The 23,833-nt window shown below is 38.7% G+C and overlaps 1 protein-coding gene across 8 annotated transcripts in view; it reads right to left on the minus strand.

Moving 5' to 3' along the window:
* The window catches only part of ABCC9 (ATP binding cassette subfamily C member 9), a 149,626-nt gene extending 147,615 nt beyond the window's left edge, over positions 1-2,011 (minus strand). For 5 of the 8 annotated variants that reach the window (XM_055318743.1, XM_055318746.1, XM_055318739.1 and 2 more), the window contains exons 1-2: positions 1,756-2,011; positions 519-634 (exon numbers count right to left, since the gene is read on the minus strand). The gene's annotated coding sequence lies outside the window, so the exon portion shown is untranslated. Of the gene's footprint in view, positions 1-518; positions 635-981; positions 1,126-1,755 lie in introns of those variants that run through there. The other 3 variants (XM_055318741.1, XM_055318742.1, XM_055318744.1) reach the window with 3 other exon arrangements.
* Between the last annotated feature and the right edge of the window lie 21,822 nt (positions 2,012-23,833).

The raw sequence follows: 23,833 nt of genomic DNA on the forward strand, positions 1-23,833 counted from the left end.
AGCTACCTCAGAGAACTTTAACATGCTGGAAGCACCTGAAGAAAACATGCTAAAAGCAATAAAAAAAAAAAAAAGAAAAAAACCTTTCATGCTTCCAGACAAAGTAACTCACTCTTTAGTTATTTGCAGATTAACTATATGTGAGAGGGAAACATGACATTGCAAAGAATTTAGGGCATTAGCATGATCTAGGGCATTTTCAAGAATCGGTCACTTAAGAAACAAATGGAGTAATTTCTTTGAAATCTTTCATTCAGCCTATGACTCCCAAAATATGAAACAAAGGATGTCTGTCTACCTGTCTGTCTGTCTGTCTCTCTCTCTCTGAATGACAGATCCAAGTAGGAAAGTCACTAGCAAAACTGACCACTGACTTCTGATTTAGCGCCTGATCTCAAAGCACCGGTTGAAGTTCTACCGCACACTAAAGGAAAAGGGACTCAACAGATAAGATTCAGACACGACAGTGGGGTATTGTCTTTAATCGTAAACTGAACAAACAAGCAAAAAATAAATACCTTGGGCGGTCGTATGATGCTGCTTCAAACCCCTACTCGTGCACTTGCACTACCTTCCAAACACCGGCTTTACTACACTGTCTTAAGTGTAAATTTCCGACTCAGACGCAGGACTCCTAAAAAGTCAAGAGTCACAAAAATCAAGCAGATAGAAAACGACTTCGTGAACAATACAGGAGCCCGTTTAAGAGAGAAAAAAAAAATCAGTAATTTCACTCCTTGCACGATTCCCGGCCGGTTTTAAAAGCAAGAGCCGGCTGAGTTCCGTTAAGCAAAGCTGGAAACCTGATCCCCACGCCCTCTCTTCTCGGGCTGGGGCCCCGGAGCCTTCATCCTAGAAATAGCGACCCCGAAGGCAGCGCTGCGAGACTGGTTACCGAAATGCACACTTCACAGGAACTCTTAGTGATGTCTAAATCCTATTTATGTCAAAAAAAAAAAAAAAAAAAAAAGACGGACTCACTTACTCCGAAGGCAGTTTTCCTCCCCTAGCCGAAGCACGCAGGGCGCCGGAGCGGATTATTTTTAGGGTGGTGGGAGATCAGCTGCTGCCTCCTATCGGGTTTCTCAATTGCACAAGCTGCTGTGAGCCGGGGCGGACCCGAGAACTCCGAGGCAGGAAACTGGGCACGAGCCCCGAGCGCCGCAGCGCCTGGGACTGGGACCCTCCCCACCCCCGCTCGGCCCCGCTCTGCGTCCTGGGGCGCGCGATGCGAAGCTTTTGCAAACCCGAGGGAATACGCGTCCCCCAAACTTCATCCAGCACCGAAACTTGCAAATGTATATAATGCTGCTCTGGAGTCCGGTTTTCAGACGTCAAAACACGCAAGGTACCCACTCACTTGCACTTGTAAAAAAAAAAAAAAAAACCTCCCCCCTCCCCCAGGTTCTATAGGCGCCCTTTTACCAACCACAGAAGGAAGCGGATCTGGGGAGGTCGTCGCCCCCCACCCCACCCCCACCCCCACCCCAACAAGCGGACCTGGGAAATGCATAGGGCTGCCTCCAGGCGGAGGACCCCGCGGGCAGACTGCACGGGGCGCGAGGCGGGCTCCCGTCGAGCTCTCGCCCCAGCAGCCCGGAAACCTCGGGGGCTCCTCCGGCCGGTGGCCGCGCTCGCCCTCGCTCCCCGAGAGTGGGGCTCCGGCCCCCACCCCCACCCCCACCCCCCACCCACGCTGCTCCCCACGGGAAAGAATCCATTCTCAAGGGCATAACGTGTTCAAAGTACACTCACCCCAGCACCCAAGCCGCAAGTTTTGCCCCCAGGCAACCCTTTCTTAAATTCACACTCGACTTTCTCAGGGGCCGGGGCTCGCTCAGCTTGGAATGATCCTGGCTTTCGGCATCTGGCCCGGGCGGCTGCAGGAAGGTGGGCAGGCGGGCTGCTGCCTCCCGGGTCCGCGCGACCGCCCAGGGCGCCGCTGCGGGAGCGCGGGGACGCGGAGCCGGTCCTCGGACCTGCGCCCCGGAGCCCCCGGCCTCGCGGCCTCCGCGACCTGGGGGGGCTGAGGCCGACCCCCCCCGCCCCGCCCCGCCCCGCGCGCCCCGGGGATTTCCCGCGGGAAGGGCGCTGCTGCGCGCCCGCGGGAGCGCCGGGCCTCCGCCAGCGACTGAAGCTGGGACCCGCGGCCGCTAGAGGTCGGCGGGGCCTGGCGGGGCGACGTCTGGGAGGGTCCCGGAGCCTCCCGTCCCGCAGCGCTTCAAAGCTTGCCAGCTGCACCCTGGAGCTGTTTGGCACGACGCAGGCGCACACAGAAAGAGGGATTCGAGAACCGGGATCCGGGTACCGGGGTGGAACCCGGGGACACCCGGTGATCCCCCCGGAAGGGGGTCCTGGGCTCCCCCGCGGGGCCGCGGAGAGACACCTGGAAGCAGGGGGTGCAGGCAATCCCCAGACACCTGAGTGTTGCTACAGAAAATCAGGTTGACTTTAGCATTAAAAAAAAAACAACAACAAAAATAAAAATAGGGGGTCCCTGGGTGGCCCAGCGGTTTAGCGCCTGCTTTTGGCCTAGGGCGGGATCCTGGAGTCCCGGGATCGAGTCCCGGGATCGAGTTCCGCGTTGGGCTCCGCGTTGGGCTCCGCGTTGGGCTCCCGGCATGGAGCCTGCTTCTCCCTCCTCCACTCTGACTCTCTCTATCATAAATAAATAAATAAACAAACAAAACAAACAAATAAATAAATAAAATCTTTAAAAAAATAAAAAAGTTTAATTTTTAATAAAATTTAGATGATTTTCATGGTGATTAAAAGTCATGCTTACTGTAGAAAGTTTGGAAATTATTGAAAAGTATAAGGGAGACCAGTGGGCCTCCACACTTACAGAACTGGAAACATTTCGTTACGTTTTAACGGTAGTAAAAAAAGCAAGGATGCAAGAGCTAACCGGCTATCAAGCTCTGCTACCTCACTTAGCTCAAACACTTGGGCAAATTACTTAATCTCTCCATGTATTAATTTCCTCACCTGTTCAGTGGGAAAAATAATAATAATAATATGATGATGATGATGATGGATAGATAGATAGATAGATAGATAGATAAATAATAGATAGATATGGCTTCATAGTCTTGATGTGAGGGCTAATGAAATAATCCCTTTAAAATGCTGAATGCCTGCCCTTTCCGTAAAAGCTAATATGTATGCCATCATTACTATTTTTTCTATGCATATTTAATACTGTTGGCAATCCCAAAATAATTTGTCTCCTCACAGTATCTTTTAAAAGCAATTATCTTCTGATGGGATTTTAAGATCTTTATAGAAATCATTTAATTGGCTACATAATGCATTGTGTGGCCATCATCATTTAAAATCCATTTTCCTAAAAAAATAAAAATATAAAAAAATAAAATCCATTTTCCTACTGTTGGATCTATAGCTGCTGATTTTTCACTACCGTATTTAATCCTATGATGAACTTTTAAAATAAAGTTTCTTCTTTCTTTGCAGCAGATAACTTACTTAAGGTACATTTTCTGAAAAATAAGTACAGGGTCAAAAGTAGTATCTTTAGGGCTGTGGATATAGAATGCAAAATTACTTCTCTAAAAAGTTTCTGTTAACTTCTCCCAAACTGAATGAGATGTCCTATTACACTTACACCCAAACCAGCATTGAATATTCATATTTATTTTTTAAAAATCCTATAATTTGACAGATAACAAGCAATCCTTTGTTATTCATATTATTTTTTCAAATGTTCATTTATCTTTTTTTGTGAATATTTTGTCCATATCAGCATCCACTTAATGGGTCTTAATGAAGTTTATTATAGTTTTCATGAACTTTTAATAAGAGGATATGAATCTTTACATATACATGACAAATATTTTTCTAGTTTGTCATTTAATAAAACGACAGTGGTGCTGCTTTTACAAAAAAATAAAAATAAAAACATCCTATAAAGATTTATTAGACCCTACATAGTGCTAGATCTTCTTAGGTCACAGGGGTTAGTGATGAGTCAGACCTCTAGGGTCTCTGCCCTCCTAGTGCTTTCTTCCAAAAGAAAATTTACTTAGGCAAATTTGGTGTCTTTGACTAGAGCATTGTATTCTAACGCTTTGGTTAATAAATACTAACCTTTATGTGTATTTGTTTATAGGGTTTTTTATTTTTTATTCTGTTCTAGAATTTATTTTGGCATATGGGATGAGAAGTTAATATTTTGTTACACCAACACCATGTACTGAATAATCTTTTTCTTCTGCCCTCATGTGTAATACAATCTATGTGGTATACTTATTATTTTATAATAAGATTTGTTTCTGGACTACCTATTCTGTTTAATGGATTTTTTTTTTAAGAGGAGAGAGAGGAAGAGAGAGTAGGGGGGAAGTGAAGGGAGGGGGCAGAGAGAGAGGAAGAGAATCTTAAGCAGGCTTTATGCTCAGTGCAGAGCCCAATGTGGGGTACAGTTATTTTTTTTACTATATTACTATAATCAGTTAAATTTGATTATTATAGCTTTAAAGTATATTTTAACTCTAGGAAGGCTAGTCTCCTTTTTTACTCTTTTCAAAATTTTCTTAGCTATTCTCTGTTGGGCATTTTATTGGCATCTCATTAAATTTAGAAGTAATTTACAAAGAAGTAATATTTTTAGTGTTCTTTCTGCCCTGAAACATGGTTTCCCATTTACTTAAGCCTTCTTTTTATCTTACTATCAAATTTATATAGGTCTGTACATTTCTTGTTGTGATCGATCATACAAATTCTATATTTTTGTTTTCATATTTTGTACTACTGTTAAGAATATACTAGGTATTTACATTTTCTGATTATGTATTTACCTTATATATAGCCATTTTCCTAAGCTTTCTCAACAATTTCAAAATTGTTTTACCATGTTACCCTGACTGTCCAAAAAATATAATTTTATCTGCAAATAGTGTTACATTTATATTATGGAGTGCATGTTTGTGTTCCCCTCAAACCTCACATGTTAAAACTAACCACAAGTGCAATGGTAGGGCCTTTGGGAGGTAATTATAGTTAGATGAGGTCATGATGGGATTAGTGTCCTTATATGAAGGGAAAGAGACTAGAGTTTGCTCTCTCTGTTCTCTGCAGTGAGGACAGGGAGAAGATAGATATCTGTACACCAGACAGAGGCCCTCACCAACATCCAAATTCGTTGGTACCTTGATGTTAAACTTCCCAGCCTCCAGAACTGTGACAGATAAATGCTTGTTGTTAAAGCCACTCAGTCAACAAATTACTGCCCAGATAATTTGTTACAGCAAACCAAACTAAGACAACTTACTTCCCTCTTGCAAATACTTCTAGCTTATTTGTATTCTAACTTTATCAACTCCAAATCCAGAATGATATTAAATAATAAAAGAAGTCAACATCAGTGTTTTCATTAGAAATAGGTACATTATTTTTTTAAATCAACTTTACGTATAATTTTCATAAAATAAAAACAATCCACTATACATGTAACCTTTTAAATATTTTGATATAACCATGACCTCTAAAAGATAATAGGATATTTGTATCTCCCCAGGAAGTTCTCTTGTGCCTATGACCAATCTCACCATCACTCACCTACAGTAATCACTGATCTGAGGTCTATCACTACAGATTCATTTTGCCTATTCAAAAATGTCATATAAATGTCTTACAGTATATATTCTCTTGTGTCTGACTTTTTTGGTTAATCATAATATTTTTGAGATTTATCCATGTTGGATGTACATATATATATATTGGAATATATATATATATATATATATATATATATATATACACACACACATATATATATTTGGGTTATTTCCAGTTTTTGATAATGATGTATAAATCTTCAATAAAAGTTTTATAAATATGATTTTTCATACCTCTAACAAGTGAATTTGCTGGGTCATATGGTAATTACATATATAACTTTACAGAAATTGCCAAAATGTTCTCCAAAGAAACTGAAACCTTCATGCCTTTCAGAAAAGTATGAGTTTCAGTTCTTCCACTGTCTTGCCAGTACTTAATTTTAATTCTTCTACTGGGTACGGACAGGTTCCTGATTGTGGTTTTAATTTGTCTCTCTCTTGTGACTAATGATTTGGGGCATATATCTTCATGGGCCTGTTGATTCACACATCTTTATGTGGTGGACATAATTCTAAAATAGCTTTGATGACCTTTGCTCCTGGTGTTACACTCGTGATTATGTTATGTTACGTGGCAAGAGGGATTTTGCAGATGTAATTAGGGTCAATAATCAGTTGACTTTAAAGTAGACAGATAATACAGGAGACCCTAATTTAATCACCTGAGCTCTTTAAAGCAGAAAGTTTTCTCAGGCTAATGGTAGAAGAGAAAGTTAGATCTGAAGAATGAGAAGGATTGGTGTGAGGGAGGTTCTCCTTGGTCAGGTAAAATAACCATAAGGCGAGAACCTGAGAGTGGCCTCTAGAAAATGAGCACAGTCTCCCAGCCAACAAACAGCAAGAAAACAGGGATTTCATTTCTACAACCATGAGAAACTAAATTCTGCCAAACAGCCTGAATGAGCTCAGAAGTTAATTCCTCCTGAGTCTCCAAATAAGTGCCCAGTTAGGCCAACATTTTTATCTGGCTTGAGAGAACCAACGCAAAGCTCCCTATTGAGCCCACCTGGACTTCTGCTCTATAGAATATGAGACAATAAATAGGTATTGTTATAAGCCTCTTACATTTGTAGAAATATGTTATGCCACATAGAAAACCAGTACACTTCTTTTATGAAGTGTCTGTTCAAACTTTTAATTATATTGTTTAACTTCTTATTGAATTGTAACTTTTCACCTACAGACCTGCCTTAGCTTACACTGGAATTATGGCCTGATAAGCCCATTGTAAACTGAAAATATCATAAGTCAAAAGTGTATTTATTACGCCTAACCTACCAAGCATCATAGCCAGCCTACCCTGCCTTAAACATGATCAGATCCCTTACATTAGCCTACAACTGGGCAAGTCATCTAGCACAAAAACCCCTTTTATAATAAAGTGTTGAATATCTTATGTAATTTATTGAATATTGTACTGAAAGTGAAAAACAGAATGGTTGGATGGGTACAGAATGGTTGTAACTGGATTGGTTGTTTATGTTCATGGTTTATGGCTGACTGGGAACTATGCCTTGTTCCCAATGCCCAGCATCCCAAGAGAGTATCATACAGCATATTGCTAACCCAGGAGGTCAAAATTTAAAATTCAAAGTTCAGTTTCTACTGAATGCATATCCCTTTTGCACCATCATAAAATTAAAAAATCACAAGTCAAAACATTGTAAGTCAGGGACTACCTGTATATTCTAAATACGTCATTTGTCAGCTATATGTGTCAATATTTTTTTGGCTTACCTTTGCATATTCTTAATGGTATTTTTTAAATGTTTTAATTTTGATCAAATCTAGTTATCAATTTTTATTTATTTAATAGTACTTTGACTTTCTTCTCTAAGAAATCTTTATCTACTTTAAAGTTATAAATATTTTCTCTTACATCTTCTTCTAGAAATACAAAATAGAGTTAGCTTTTGTGTTTGGGTCTATGGTCTATTTGGGGTTTCTTTTTGTGTATGGTTTGAGATAGAAGTTGAAGTTCATTTTTTTATGTATAAAGTAAGTTGCTTAAAAAAATAGTTATTTTCTTCCACTGAATTACTTTGTCACCTTTGTCTAAAATCATTTGAACAAATAGACATTTCCTCTCAGACTTTCTGTTCTGTTCCATTGCCCCATATGTGTATCCTTTTGCCATTACTACTCTGTTTTATACTGTAGCTTTATAGAACATCTTGAAATCAGGCATGATAAGTTCTCTAAATTTGTTCTTCATTTTCAAGTTTGATTATTTTTGTTAATTTTTGTTTCTTATTTTTCTTTCTATATGAATTTTAAAATTAGCTTGAAAATTTCTATAAAATTCTGATGAGAATTTGATTTTAGTTGTGTTGAACCTATAGATAAGTTTGGAGAGAATTTGTGTCTTAACAACGGTGAGTCTTTCAACCCAGGAACACAATATATCTATTTATCTAAGTCTTCTTCTACTTCTCAGACATAATTTTAGCTTTACAGTGTATGTCTTGCACATGGTTCATTGAATCTACCCCAAAATTTTATTTTATCATTTTAATGCTATTCTAAATGACATTATTTAAGGGCATCAGGGTGGTGCAGTTGATTGGGCTTCCAACTCTTGGTGTCAGCTCAGGTCATGATAGGGTCCTGAGATCAAGCCCTGCATCAGGCTCTGCACTCAGCAGTCTGCTTGTCCCTCTCCCTCTCCTCCTACCCCTGCACTCTTTCACACTCTCTTGCTCTCTCAAATAAATAAATATTTAAAAAATTAAAAATTAAAAAATAAATGACATTATTTAAATATCATGTTTTAATTGTTCATTACTAGAATATAGATATGATTTTGTATCCTGCAACATTGCTAAATTCACTTATGAATTCTACTGGGTCTGTAGATTCCTCAAAATTTTCTACATTCATGATCATATCATCTACTGATAAAGTTTAACCTTTTTCCCATCAGTCTCCTGTTTCTTTTTTCTTAGCTTATTGCACCAGTTCCTGTATGATGTTGAGTAGAAATAATGAGAATGGATATATTTGGCTTGTTCTTAATCTGAAAAAGGATTCAATTTTTCACTATTAAGTATGATGTTATCGGCAAGTTTTCTATAGATCCTCTTTATTAGGTCAGGGACATTTCCTGCTATTCACAATTTCTTGAAGGAGTTTAATCATGAATAGATGTTGAAGTTTGTCAGGTGTTTCTTGTGTATCTATTGTTCTGATCATATGCTTTTCCCCCTTTATTCTGTTAATACACCAAAATGAATTGATTTTTGAGTATTAAACCAACCTTGCATTCCAGTGATAAATTCTTCCTGGTTATGATATAATTTCCTTTTTATATATTACTTTTTCAAAAATATTTTATTTATTTATTCATGAAAAATACGGAGAGAGAGGCAGAGACACAGGTAGAGGGAAAGGTAGGCTCCCTCGCTAAGCCACCCAGTGTCCCTACTTTTTTATATATTCCTGAATTCAATGCACTGATATCTTACTTAGAAATTTTACATATATTTCAATGAGGGACATTAGTCTATAGTTTTCCTTTCTTTGATATTGCTTTTTGAGTCTTGGGGGAGTTTTATTTCTCTGTTTTGACAATATTTTGATATCAAGATTTTACTGGTCTCATAAAATGAATTTTGAAGTATTTCCTTCTGTTTTCTGAAAGGATTTTGTAAGATCATTACTTGTTTCTCAAATTTTTGATAGATTTAAAGTAAAAGCAACATTAGCCTGGAGTTTTCCTTGTAGAATGACTTTTATTTAAGAAATTAATTTCTTTACTAGATATGGTGGTACTCAGATATTCTATTGTGTCAGTTTGCACAATAGAATAGTTGTTGATAATATTTCCTTAGTATCTTCTTGATGCCAATAGGATCTTTACTGATATCCTCTCTATTCATTCCTAATAATGGTCTTTTACATTTTCTCTCTTATTTCTCATTGATTAGTTTAGCCAGATATTTGTCTATTTTATTTAGTTTAAAAATAATTTTGGTGACATTGACTTTGTATTTTCTAATTTTCTTGAAACCTCTTCTTTGACTCATTAGTTGTTTAGATATGTCTTAGTTGGGGGCAGCCTGGGTGGCTCAGCGGTTTAGTGCCACCTTCGGACCAGGGTGTGATCCTGGAGACCCGGGATCGAGTCCCACATTGAGCTCCCTGCATGAAGCCTGCTTCTCCCTCTGCCTGTGTCTCTGACTCTCTCTCTCTCTCTCTCTTTCTCTCTCTGTCTCTCAAGAATAAATAAATAAAATCTTTAAAGAAAAAAAAATAAATGTCTTAGTTGCTTGGGCACCTGGGTGGCTCAGTTGATTAAGTGTCTGCCTTCTGCTCAGGTCACAGTCCTTGGGGTTGTGCCAGCATTAGGCTCCCTGTTTTGTGGGGGGCCTGCTTCTCTCCCTCTGTCTGCCTGCTGCCTGCCCCTGCTTGTACTCTCTCCCTGTCTCTCTCTATATCAAATAAAAAAATAAAATCTAAAAAAAAAATTGTCCTAATTGCCAAGCATATGGAGGTTATTCAGACTTTTTAAAGTAAGGTTTAGTTAGGTAAAATTTAAATACAGTAATATGTAACCTTTTTTGGCTTACAGTTCTATGAGTTTTGACAATATGTATACTGCCATGTGACTAGCGGCAGCCAAGATATAGAATCTTTCCATCACCAGCTGGAGATGGGGACAGAGAAGACTCAAAAAGTCTTCCAAGCAGTATGTGTGGACTAATAGAAGCTGATAAAATCTTTTTTGAGAAAGATTTATTTATTTATTTTAGAGAGAGAGACAGAGAGCAGATGGAGGGGCAGGGGGAGAGAGAGAATCTCCAGAAGACTCCCCACTGAACAGGGAACCTGACATGGAGCTTGATCTCAAGATCCTGAGATCATAAGCTGAGCTGAAATTAAGAGCCAGACTCTTAACCAGCTGAAGCACCCAGGCACCCCAGAAGCTAATAAAATCTTGCATGCTTGAATTCTAAGTAACTTAATGTAGCATAAATAAAAATACAGTGACCTGGAAGGATTGCTAGAAACTGGTTCATGATTGGGATATATTTCAAAGTAAACAGTATGGAGCTTATTCCCAGGTTTTCTAAGTAAGCATAAGATGCTAGGATCCATGTGTGTGTATATATATGTATATATATATATGTATATATATGTATATATATGTGTGTGTATATATATACATACATATATATACCCCACACACACATACATACATATATATATGTATGTATGTGTATATATATAATGTATATATTATTTATGATTTCATTTTTAAGTAATCTCTACAATATGGGGCTCAAACTCACAATGCCAAGATCAACAGTTGCACATGCCACCGACTGAGCCAGCCAGGTGCTCCCGATAATCCTTGCTTTTAAAAGATTTCTCTGTAGGCAATGTCAAAGATACATTGGTGGGGATGAGCATGGACACAGGGATGGAAAACAGGAGGATTTTACAGTCCCGCTGATGGATGGTGAGGGCCTATCCCAGTCACAATGGGACAAGGAACAGAATATTCTTACAAAGTTTAACTGTACCTGGAAGTTTCTTAATTGCTAAATACTGCAGGCCTTTTTTAAAAAAAAATTTTTTTTTATGTTTTTTACCTTTTTCCTGTTTGGCTTCACTAAGTCTTTTTTTTTTTTTTTGAAAGCTTTAGTTTTAATACATTTAATACATCAAACTCTTCTTCCTCTTAATAATTTGCCTTTCCTTGTTCTCCTTCAATGACTCTTCGTTCATTGCTTACTTCTTAAATGTGGGTTCCACTCTTAGCTCCCATTGCTTATCACTTTCTATGCTCCCCAGGAGAGATCTTAGCTTTAGCTCATAGCTTTAACTAATATGGTTGTAGCAGTTAAAAATACAGTCCCTGAAAGTTTTGTCACCTGCTGGGTAACCTCAGGCAAAGATAACCTACTTCTCTGAAACTCAATTTCTTTTGGCAGGAAATGGGCATGATAATGTCATTTCTAGCACTGCAGATTATTGGGATGATTTCATGAGATATGTACTGAGCAAAATGTAGGCAATGTAGAAGGCATTCAACAAATTCTATTAGTCTTTCAAGTTTGACTTCTCTAAATAGATTCCTACAGGCACCTTGGTGAATACTATACGTCCAGCATCTTTGTCCTAGTAATTTGCCCTCTCTTGGTCTACCTGGTTATTGTAGGAGTTGCAATGTTAAGAGACCCCAGCCTCCTAACCACAGCTCATTTGACATGTAATCACTATGTGGCCAATACTTGACCAATCAGCATCTTTCCCAAATATTTTGGGAACTGAAAAGAAAAAGAAAAAAGAGCTCAGTTTTTCCCTGGGTGACTGACTCTGATATAAATAGAGAAAGAAGGGGAAAAGATCTTCACAGAGCAAAGACTAGAAACAGAAAAGAGTCTGGACAGCATTTGGGTCACTTAATCTAAGTCAACAGCATATCTTTTTTCAGATTCCTTAAATTGTCCCACGGTCCCTGTGAATTCTTCATTTTGTGTAAGCTAACTAGAGAGGGATTCTGCTGTCTGTGATGGGAGAAAAAAAGTCCTAACAATGCACCTCAAACTCCCTCTGTCTATAATTGAACTTACTGTTCCCACCACCCACATTCCTCTGATTTCTTATCTCTGCCCACACTACCACTTGCCCTATACTCTTACAACTTGGACACTCCTGAATTAGCTTTCCAATACACATACTCTATTGATCATGAATGTCTATCACACTTACCTTGTAAGTTACCTATCACTTCTCTCTTCTCCACTCCTATCCCACTGGGACAACCTTAATTCATGCTTTTGTTGTCTCTCCCTAAGACTATTATGACACTTCCAAACTGGTGTTTCTGTGGCTAAACTACCTTCCTCCATTTACCTTCCACGATTTGCATACTTTTCTTTGTAGACACGGATCCAATCCTCTGCTCCTTCTCCATCCCTCAGAGTGCAGTCTGCCAATGACTTGCACCAGAATCTGCTCATGTTTCTTAAAAATGAAGATTCCTGGGCCCAACTTTGCCCAGACCTGCTGAATCAGGAGAAAGAGACCTTCAACAAGAAGTCAGTATGTTTTTACAAGCATCATAAGTGATTATTTGCACTATACATTTTTAAGAAAGAAGGACCCACTCAATTAAAGCCCAATGCTTTAGTTTTCACTCTAATAATTTTTCCAGTTACATTTTCAATATCATCCAAACACCTCATGGTCTAGGAACACTACGTACCCACTATCCACAAATAAATCATTTTTTAATGTCTTCTGAATTTTTTGCCCATGCTTTTGCTCTACTTGTCTTAAATTCTCTTCTCTTCTTTGTCCAGCTATTGAATGTGATTTATTAATTATAGTCTTTATGCTCCATGATTGCTAGTATATCTGGTATGCTGATATCTTTTATTGAGCTACATTCACATTATACTTATGTGTCTCTCCTCCCATGAGATTCTTAAATTTTTGTAAGTTTGAACTGTGTCTTCTTCAGCCCTGCAGCTTCAATATCTATTATATTATCCAGCAAACAATCAATGAATATGTGTTGAATGAAATCTGAATTTTTTTTTACTCTTCATTGTACTGGGTGCTACTATAGAACAAGTATAGTGGAAGAGAATAGAATGTATGTCCCTGAGGGACAACAAGGAACTGCCTTGCTGGGCCCAATAGCCTATAAATCTTAGAGTCTAAGACTCCTCTAGATTGGAGGGTTCCTCATTCTAGGTGGGTCATAGTGACCATCAAAGTTCAGGTACATGTCTATAAACAATCAAAGAGGTATCAGGAAGCAGGTTTGGGGAGGAAAATCTAAATATACTGCTTATGTCTTGTTGCAAATTCAACATTGACTTGGTGAAACAAACAAACAAAAATTATGTAATGATATCAAGTATTAAACATAATGTAGATAGAGGGCAGCCCCGGTGGCCCAGTGGTTTAGTGCCACCTTCAGCCTGGGGTGTGATCCTGGAGACCCTGGATCGAGTCCCATGTCAGGCTCCCTGCATGGAGCCTGCTTCTCCCTCTGCCTGTGTCTCTGCCTCTCTCTCTGTGTGTCTGTCATGAATAAGTAAATAAAATTTAAAACAATAATTAAAATAAAAATAATGTAGATAGAGAATGAGACAGGACTTCAAGTCTTTATTTATAACATAAAAGGGACTAGGCTGGCTCCAACATTGTTCAAATGTAGTGAAGACAGACCTGCTAATAAATCTAAGTATCTCCACAATTAGTGATTCATACTTTTGCCATTAGTTAAATACTTAAGGAAACAATACATTTTTATTTACTCAAACTGAAAATAGTAAAACTATTTTTGCTTCTAACACATAATAAAAATAAATAAATTTAGATCTTGCTAATTTGAATATTATAACAATTTTAACTGTATTATTTACATTTGGAGTAAATATAAATAGCTCATCAGATTAATATTATAAATATCTCAAGGATATTAATTACATATTTTAAAAGAAATCTATTAATATCTGATATGCTAGTTATATGCATTTCCTGTATAATCCTTTAAATAGACAACCAGAGATGTTATACTAAATTAATTCATATTAAAGCTCATGTCATTGCTTTCCCTTTGTGAATTCTGTAATTGTTTTTTTTTTATTAAAACTGACCTCTTTAATATCTTTAAATGTTTAAGAATTTAGTTTAGTAGGCAGAATTCTAGAAGTAATTTCTCATTGATGTTGTATGGTATGTCTGATTAAATCTTAAGGAGCATATTTAAATATGTCTATTCGGAATACTTTTCTGGATTAATTTGGGTAGTCATAAAACCCCAGATGTGTATTTTGTGTACATGTGCCTATCTATTCCATATATATTACATGGAGTTTCCAAAGTCAAATAAACGGTGTTTTAAAACTATTGGTATTCTTCAGTATACCTTACAAGGCATTCTTTTCAGGGTACAGGGTGCAAAAGTGTAAAAAGATGTTTCTCCAGCCCTTTCTGACTTTGTACTTGAACTCGTAACAAAGAGAAATCATTTTTGAATACCATTAGTATTCAAAGGCCACAAGCAAAAAAGGTTCTTTGGGCCAGGAACTGAATCTAGTTTCAACGAATACAATACCTACCTCCTAAAGGCTACCAATCTTTCACAAGTATGGCAGCCCACGGGCACAGTAGTAATGCTAGATTGCTGCGTTTGCTCAATGAAGCACTTCAGGGCATGTTGCTCTTACAAGTCTACAGCTTTCCACACTTACCTCTCCAGCCCTTCCCAAGAGTCACCCTAAGCACTTGAGAAGTGTAAACGTGTGTTCCTTCATGGCAGTTTAACCCATGGCAGTCAACATCAAAATTTCTTGTTGTCTTATGTTTCAACTTAAAAATGAACGTGAATTTTGCACTTCACCTTATGAACCCAATACTACTACCAAATCCATGTTTTTTAAAAGATTTTATTTATTTATTCATGAGAAACACAGAGAAAGGCAGAGACACAGGCAGAGGGAGATGCAGGACTTGATCGCAGGACCCCGGGATCACAACCTGAGCCAAAGGCAGACGCTCCACCACTGAGCCACCCAACCACGAGCCACCCAAGTGTTCCTCTTTCTTTTTTAAAAAATATTTTATTTATTATTTATTTATTTATTTATTTGAGATAGAGTGCATGAGCACGAGTGAGGGAGGGGCAGAGGAAGAGGGACAAGCAGACTCCCCACTAAGCAGGAAGCCAGACATGGAGCTTGATCTCAGGCTTCTGGGATCATGGCCTGAGCCAAAGGCAGATGCTTAACCAAATAACCCAGCCATATAGCCCCCAAATCCATTTTCTATATGAGTATTTTCCAACATCTGATATTCTGACTGAATGCAATAAATACTTGTTGAATGACCAAATAATATATGCAAGTTAACTTCAATGAAAAAAAGTGTATCTTCCCAAAACTTGAAGTAAAATCAATATACTAGGAATATGCTCCATGATTACTCTGTTGTATCAAGAGTCCAATGCACATATTCCAGTTTGAGAAACATGATAGTGGCTTCACAACTGATTGTTTACCAGGATAACTTCAGAAATATCTTTACATACAGATAATGATGCTGAGTCATAGTGTCAAATACAGATATGGTCTAAGGTAATCACAGTTTTTTTTTTTTATTTCCTCATTCAGTTAGCCATGGGCTAATGAAATTACCACGTTTGACAGTCAAACCCAAACTGTCTGTCGCATAAGAGGTTAGGGCCTCTCTTCTTTCTGCGGATTGTGTCAGCTTGCTCTTTGTCCAGACTGTGAAGTAGAAAGCTGAAGCAGTCATCCTCATAACTTAGGTGATAACAAAGTATTGGGAAATAGCACAATTACAAAGGTGATTTGGCTAGAGAAGGAGCCAGAACGGGAAAGTGGAAAACCTTCTTATCTTATCATTATGAGCCTTCTTGGAACGCACTTCTCTATTCGTGAAAAGCAACAATCATGAGAGACAATTTGAGCCATTTCCATGTGCCAGGCACTTGGCTAAGCATCTTACTTAATCTCACTATTATTCTTTCAGTTAAGTATTTGATGATCCTTTTATGTTGGTAAAGAAACTAATGGAAAAAATAATTATTGCATTTCTTACCACTGTCACCATCAACCAGGTGAACACTGCAATTGCAATATGCTTGCTTCACAGTTACACTAGGGTTAGACATAGTTTTGGAGAACAGTGGAGAAAACTCAGAACATCAATATTAGTCAGGAAACATTTTTCATCTCTTCAGGTCTTCAGTAAAATCTAAACTTGCTCTTCTGAAAAAAATATATATCATTAGAACCCTGTGCACAAATAAAAATTTAAATTATCTATAGTATATTAGTATATCATATTAGTACAATATAGTATACTTCTCTTTCCCTGTGTCTCTTTCCCTCCTCCTCAACCTAGCCCCACCTACAATTCTCTATTTAATTGCACTGGTAACTTAAATTTAAAGCCTTGGAGTAATCATGAATTCACTGCCCACTTTCTTTTATTCGTCCTTCTCCATCCTCACAGTCATTAAATCATTTATGTTACGCTTAGCAATGACTAAGCAATGACTTCCATCCACCTTTTTCCTTTCTCTCTGCTTCCTGTCTCTCTTAGAGTCCCATTAGTTATTGTATCAACCTCTTAATTGGTTTCTCTCCACCTAAACCATTCTATTCACACAGAATATATTCATCTTCTTCAAATTCATCTCCAAAGACATCACTACCACACTCACGCATCTTCCATGAATCTTCTGTCATATAAGGTCCTTATAAAGTTTGCCTCATCCTCACTGACCCCTTAGATTTCAACCAAACTGTGCTACTTATAACTCTGGTACACCTGCTCTGCTAACTATAAACCATCTCAATACCCTTGCTTTTGCTCATCCAGTTGCCTAAATGATCTCTTAAATGCTTTTCCCTCCCTGAATCCTGTCCTGCTTCAATACCCTCCCCAAATAGTCATCACCCAACTGTGGATCTAGTAGTGTTTTTGCCACATGGAAGATCCAAAACTGATTGCTACAGCCATTTCTTTCTGTAATTGCAGTCATAGCACTCCCCTTCAGGGTGGCATTTGCATTGATTCCCCCATGTGGCCCACACTCCAGTTCCAGCCAGCCACTGCCTCCCTAAATCAAGGTAACCTAGAAGGCAACAGTCTCAGTGGCTGCTATCTCCTCTTCACCCATCAAGTACAAAACATAGATTACCCAGAGGACAAAGAAAAGGTCAGTGAACTCTAGTCAAGCAAGTAGTCTTCGATTTTTTAAATCATCCCTTTGCTCCCACTAGTTCATAGCAACCTACACAGACACCTGGGTATTTTTCTACCTTAAGTCTTTTGAAAATGAGAGCAGAGATTCATGTGGAGATAATTGCAGAAGTTAAGAGCAATAAGCTGTGTTCTTGGAGAGACTTCAGTGAGAACACTTGTAGGTGTGAGCCAAATAGATTTTGAGTCAAATATTTTGTTTTTAAAGCAATGAATTTTGTTTCAAATCATGCTATAGTTACGTGAGTCAAGCAGGAGAAACCAGAGAGCAGTTTCTCTGAGGATGGTTTATCGGAGTGAAGGATACTCATAAGGTCATACAAAACAAAAAGTATAAGTAAGATCTAGATTTCCATTACTATGCATCCTATAAATCTGGAAGCACAGACTCATACACTTGCATTTGATGCAGAATATTTGATAGCTCTTATTGAGGATGTGAATACAGACAAACTTCCTTAGGAAATGCTATAAAAGGATATAAGGTTAGAGTCAAAATTAAAAAAAAAAAAAACATATGATGTTGTTCCTGGAACAGCAGATCACAGAGGCTAATCTGGGAAACAGATCCTGAGGGCATTTAATAAACTGAGATAAGCCCTAACCATTACATTGGCCCAGTCACGTAATAACAATTGTTTATCCTCTTGCAAACATGAGCCTTTTGAAGAGTGCATTTCCTTTTTTAATGATTCATTTGGGAAAAGGAGGTATATGTCTGAAGCCAGAGAAAGTACAATTCTTAGTCATTGGTGAAAATGGAGTCCTGAAAACCGACAGCTTGATGTTCTTGCTTCTACCAGCCCCACCCAGCACTTGTTTCTTGTAACGAAGGGTATTAAGACTTAGATTAACATGTCCTTCCAACAAATATTTATTGAGTGTCTACTATGTGTCTGGTTATACATGGTTGGAGAAAGTAACACTATACAAATAGACATACCTCCTGTCTTTCTAGAACTAAGTCTAGCAAGGAAGGAAACTATTAAAAAAATAAGAAAGACTTTTTAAAATAAAACTGTGGTGGTTGCCTGGGTGCCTCAGTGTTTGAGCATTTGCCTTTGGCTCAGGTTGTGTTCCTGGGGTCCTGGGATCGAGTCCTGCATCGGGCTCCCCCCCCCCCCCGCAGGGAGCCTGTTTCTCCTTCTGCCTATGTCTCTGCCTCTCTCTCTCTGTGTCTCTCATGAATAAGTAAATAAAATCTTTAAAAAATAAAATAAAATTGTGGTATTGCAAGGGGAAAGTACGCAGTGTGCTACTGCCAGACCACACTTCATCCAGGAAGTTTCCCTGTGGAAATGACATTTAAGCTGTAGCTTGGAGGGTAAGAAAGAGTAAGCCAGGTGAAAGATAAAGAGAAGTTAGGGAAGACAAGAGAATGTGTGCAAAGGCCCTGCAGTAGAAGGAGCTGTATGCCTTTGAAGCACCAATATGGCACTGGCTGAATGATTTTTAATATACTTCTAAGAATCGACTTAATGGTTTGAGTGATAGAAATATCATTTCTCATATTATACATTAATATTATATGTATGTATGTGTATATATATATATATATATATATATATATATCTTTGCAAAAGCAATATACCCATGAGCAAATTACTATCACTGCAAACCTTCAGCATTATGATTTTTCTTTTGTACATTTTGTTAATTTATTTACTATATTAACTAAGGTTATGCTAGCTGCTCTGTCAAAGAGACCCCAAAATCTTCTTCCTTATTTATATGATAGTTCAAACCTTATGTTCCTGAGGAATAGATGGCTTTCCTCCATGTGGTGACTCCAGATCTCAGTTTCTTCCAACTGCTTGCTGTGCTGTCCCCTAGGATAATGGTTTCCAAGCTTTGCTGCACATTAGAATTACCTGAGAGCTTTTCTGAATCCTGATGCCAAGGTTGTACCCCATATAAATTATTTTTTGATATTTTATTTAAATTCAATTTGCCAACATATAGTATAACACCCAATGTTCATCCCATCACATGCCCTCCTCAATGCCCATCACCCAGTCACCCTAACTCCTCACCCCCCCCTCCCCTTCTGCAACCCTTTGTTCGTTTCCCAGAATTAAGAGTCTGTCATGGTTTGTCTTCCTCTCTAATTTTTCCCCATATAAATCAAATCAGAACATCTGGAGGGCAAGGCATTCAACTAGTGATGGAAAAAGAAAGCATGGAAAAGCACACATGCTCCCTAAAAGTGTCATGTCAGAAGTGATACATATTCCGTTGGTTAAAGCAAGGCACACAGTCATGCATTAACATAAATAAGGATGGGAAAAACAATCTCGCTATGTGTCCATAGTCTTTGTTACAGAATGAGTGTAAAAAAATACCTCATTGTAGAGGCTGCTTTTAGGCAACAGGCTTGAGAAATGGAAACTTGAGCAAGGCCTAAGGGCCCACAGGGACCACCAAGCTGAATGCAAACAGGCTTATTAAGTGACCCACCTCAAAATAGCCATAGGCCCTAATGACCAATTATAGCCAGGCATAGTTCCTAAGGTCAGCAAAAAAGGAAAATCCAAATGTCCCCATACTCTCTGCCCTGTAACTGTGGCCCTTCACCACCACCTCCTCACAGTCTCTCCTTTGCTGTCCTGCCAATGCTCTCTTGAGTTCATTCAATAAACTTCTATCTCTTCTGTTCTGCCATGGGTGAATTTCACCACCCATGCTGCCAGTTCCCACCAAATTGGGACCCCTGACATTCGGTGCCCACCCCCATCTGAGTACCCCACACTCAAGTGTTGCTATTGCATTAAGTCCCATTTTTAAAATTATGGTCGAATTTGATTTTCGTCCCCCGCTCCCACATATCTGAAATCATTTCAAATACTTTTGGGGTTTTTTTTTTTCTGGGTTTGGCATCTAGAAAATCATAAGTGAATATTTGCTGAGTTTTATTGTATTCATTGATTTTTAAGTAGATACGCAAAAATCTTTAGTGATGATCTCATGAGATATGAACCCATTTATTTCCTATCGGAAATGAATTCTGAAGTCAGAGTCATTGGTTTTGATAGAGGACAAGCTCTCATGGCCTACATTTCTCTGTGCAAGCTGCACATGTATATTTACTATTTTTCAAAATTTTATTTGTAGTTAGCTCTCAAAATAGAAGTTTGGGCTGCGGCCAACAGATTTCAGATACCAAAATAAGGAAGAACACCCTGCAAGACTTGCAAAAACTAGCTGGCCAAAACCAGTTAGATAATTCTTAAAGGCCCCTTGCCCACAGGAGTCAGGAGTTAGCACATAGAAGGTGATTTCTAAAGGGGAATTTGAGAAAGGTCTTTTAAAAGAGCTCCCCTAAGGAGAAAGAGTCAGAAGTTTCCTCCTAACCCTAAGTCAAGGGAGAGAGGATTTAAGGAGACCAGTTGATGAACTTAACATGTGCCTCCTGTGTTTTGAGGGATAAAGTGAACGGAATCTGCATCATCCCCTGTAATTCTAAAAGGGGAAAGGCTGAAGAGAGAGGTAAACTTTGAGACATTGTAGAACTACACTCCTATCAGTTATGCTTGCTCGGCTGTGATTTGTGACTGCTCTCAATTCTCTTGGCTTCCCAGAAAGTGGGGGAGGACCGTCCCACGTGTATCTGGAGTCTCTGGGCTTTGTTGCATTTAGATCTCAAACAAGACTTCCATTTTAACATTCTATTACACATTGTCTCAGTCTCCTTAGTACCATATAAACAGGATTTTGAAAAGTCCAAAAGGAACAGTTCAGCTTTTGGGGTATTTTTATATAAGATTAAAATAAAGTGAAAGCCCTTGGCAAACTGCAAAATACCATAAAATGATTAAGATGTTAGTATTATTTGGTGCCTATTTATTATAAATACTTGCTACACTAAAGAGATCCTTTATCAAAATATAATTTAGGGATATATAACCATACTTAAAGCAAGTTCAGCTTGTTTGGGTCCTTTCTGTATTTAGTATCTAGTCAAGACTTTGTGGGTTTAAACTTGGCTAGGAAAGTGAAAAGAAGAAAAAATTAAAACTAACTTAAAACATTTTCCATAACTCCCCTGCTCTTTCCATCCTTCTCCCAATATTTTTGTTTCTATGGAAAAACACAAGGGAAATATTTTAAGTAGTTATTTTAAAACAACAAAGAGGAAGTTAAATGCAGTGAAACTTCTCTTTCAAAATACAGTAAATAACACAATGGACATAATTCTTATCCAAACACTGAACTAATAATTGTAAAAACCAAGAGCTAATATCTCTTGCCATAGGAAAATAATAATAGAACTTAGTTAATGGATAGGAAAATATACCAAACTTTGAGGAAGAAAAGACTTACTTCAAGAGAGGCAAAAGATATGATTAAAACCAGAAATTCTGAGGAGAAAGGTGGAAAGCAAGCAAATTTTATTTATTTTTTTTAAAGATTTTATTTATTTGAAAGAGAGAAAGCACAGGGCAGGGGAGGAGCAGAAGGAAGGGGAGAAGGAGAGGTAGGCTCCTCGCTGAGCAGGGAGCCCAACTTGGGGCTCATCCAAGAACAGCGGGATCATGACCTGAGCCCAAGGCAGGCGCTTAACTGACTGGGCCACCCAGGCGCCCCAACAAGCAAATTTTACAGTGCAGGATTTTTTTTTTAATAGCAAGAAGAAAAAATAACGTTCCATCCATTTTATACATGTTAATGGTAAATTCTTATAAAAGAAAACAAAAATTTAACATAAATATAACTAAATCCACGCTGTCCACAGTGAGCATGAAATGAAATCTCTATCTTTGGAACTGTTAGAAAGATGCCTAATTGTTTTGCACATCAGTTATATTCATTCATGTTTCCATCCAATGTAGGATCTGCTTCCAGCTAAGTCCCAGGCTGGAAGGATGAAAGAAAGAGGAGCTATAGAAACTAACAACTTGATTGAATTCATATTGCTATGTATAAGGCAAAGGTGAGATTCAAACCCAAAACAAGTCTGAATCCAAAATCGGGTCTCTCGTAACAGTACCAACTTAATTGTCTGTATAAGGAAAAATTAAGAATGAAGGCACTCGAACAGAAGGATTTTTTTTAACAGAAGGATTTTTTGTGTGTGTGCTGCACAGAATATCCTAACATAGAGCTATGTGGAATGAGGACAGTGTGGGATACCCTTCTTTTTGGACTCTCTAGAAAGCAAATACCAAGATGAGTTAGGAGTGATTGGAAAATATAACAACTTGAAAGAAAAGGGAAAGAAGTAGGATTGGACAAGGGGAGCTGTCAGACCATGCCACACACCTGACAAAAGCTCTGCCCACCTGGTGGGAATTGGGACTCGTCTGAGCCAAGCCAAGCCCTTGTAGCCCCTTGTAGCACCACTTTGCTCGGTCAGCTCAGTCACTGGCTGGAGAGCACCCTGAGAAGAACTTGACCTCTGCTGGAGAGCTGAGGCAGATGCTAGGAAAGCCAATTGCGGAGACTATCAGCTCCCACCCTCCTCTCCTGGTGGCTGGGTAGCAGGAGGGGATCTGAATGGCACACCTCAGCGTCTGCCACAGATACACGGAAGATGATCAGAGTTTGCACGATTCAGAAAGAGAAGGCAGAATGGAGATCATTCTTCTGACCGTACATATGTCATCTATGTTTTCTGAGTCATAATAACTTGAATTTAAGAACAAGATGAAAGGGGCGCCTGCGTGGCTCAGTTGGTTAAGCCTCTGCCTTTGGCTCAGGTCATGATCCCAGAGTCCTGAGATGGAGCCCACATCAGGCTCCCTGCTCAGTGGGGAGCCTGCTTCTCCCTCTCCTCTGCCTGCCCCTCTCCCTGTTTGTGCTCTCTCTGTCAAGTAAATAAATAAAATCTTTTAAAAAAGAATAAGAACAAGACGACAAAAGAACTGTTTTTTTAAAAAAGCTATCTATACCACCTCACACCAGTGACAATGGTGAAAATTACCAAGACAGGAAACCACAAATGTTGGAGAGGATGCGGAGAAAAGGGAACCCTCCTGCACTGTTGGTGGGAATGTGAACTGGTGCAGCCACTCTGGAAAACTGTGTGGAGGTTCCTCAAAGAGTTAAAAATAGACCTGCCCTATGACCCAGCAATTGCACTGTTAGGGATTTACCCCAAAGATTCAGATGCCTTGAAAGACCAAGACACCTGCACCCCGATGTTTATAGCAGCAATGTCCACAATAGCCAAACTGTGGAAGGAGCTTCGGTGTCCATCAGAAGATGAATGGATAAAGAAGATGTGGTCTATGTATACAATGGAATATTCCTCAGCCGTTAGAAACAACAAATACCCACCATTTGCTTCGTCGTGGAGGGACCTGGAGGGTATTATGCTGAGTGAAGTAAGTCAATCGGAGAAGGACAAACATTATATGGTCTCATTCATTTGGGGAATATAAAAATTAGTGAAAGAGAATAAAGGGGAAGGAGAGAAAATGAGTGAAAATATCAGTGATGGT

This window comes from Nyctereutes procyonoides, unplaced genomic scaffold (genome assembly GCF_905146905.1).
Source record: "Nyctereutes procyonoides isolate TBG_1078 unplaced genomic scaffold, NYPRO_anot_genome, whole genome shotgun sequence".
Lineage (NCBI taxonomy): Eukaryota > Metazoa > Chordata > Mammalia > Carnivora > Canidae > Nyctereutes > Nyctereutes procyonoides.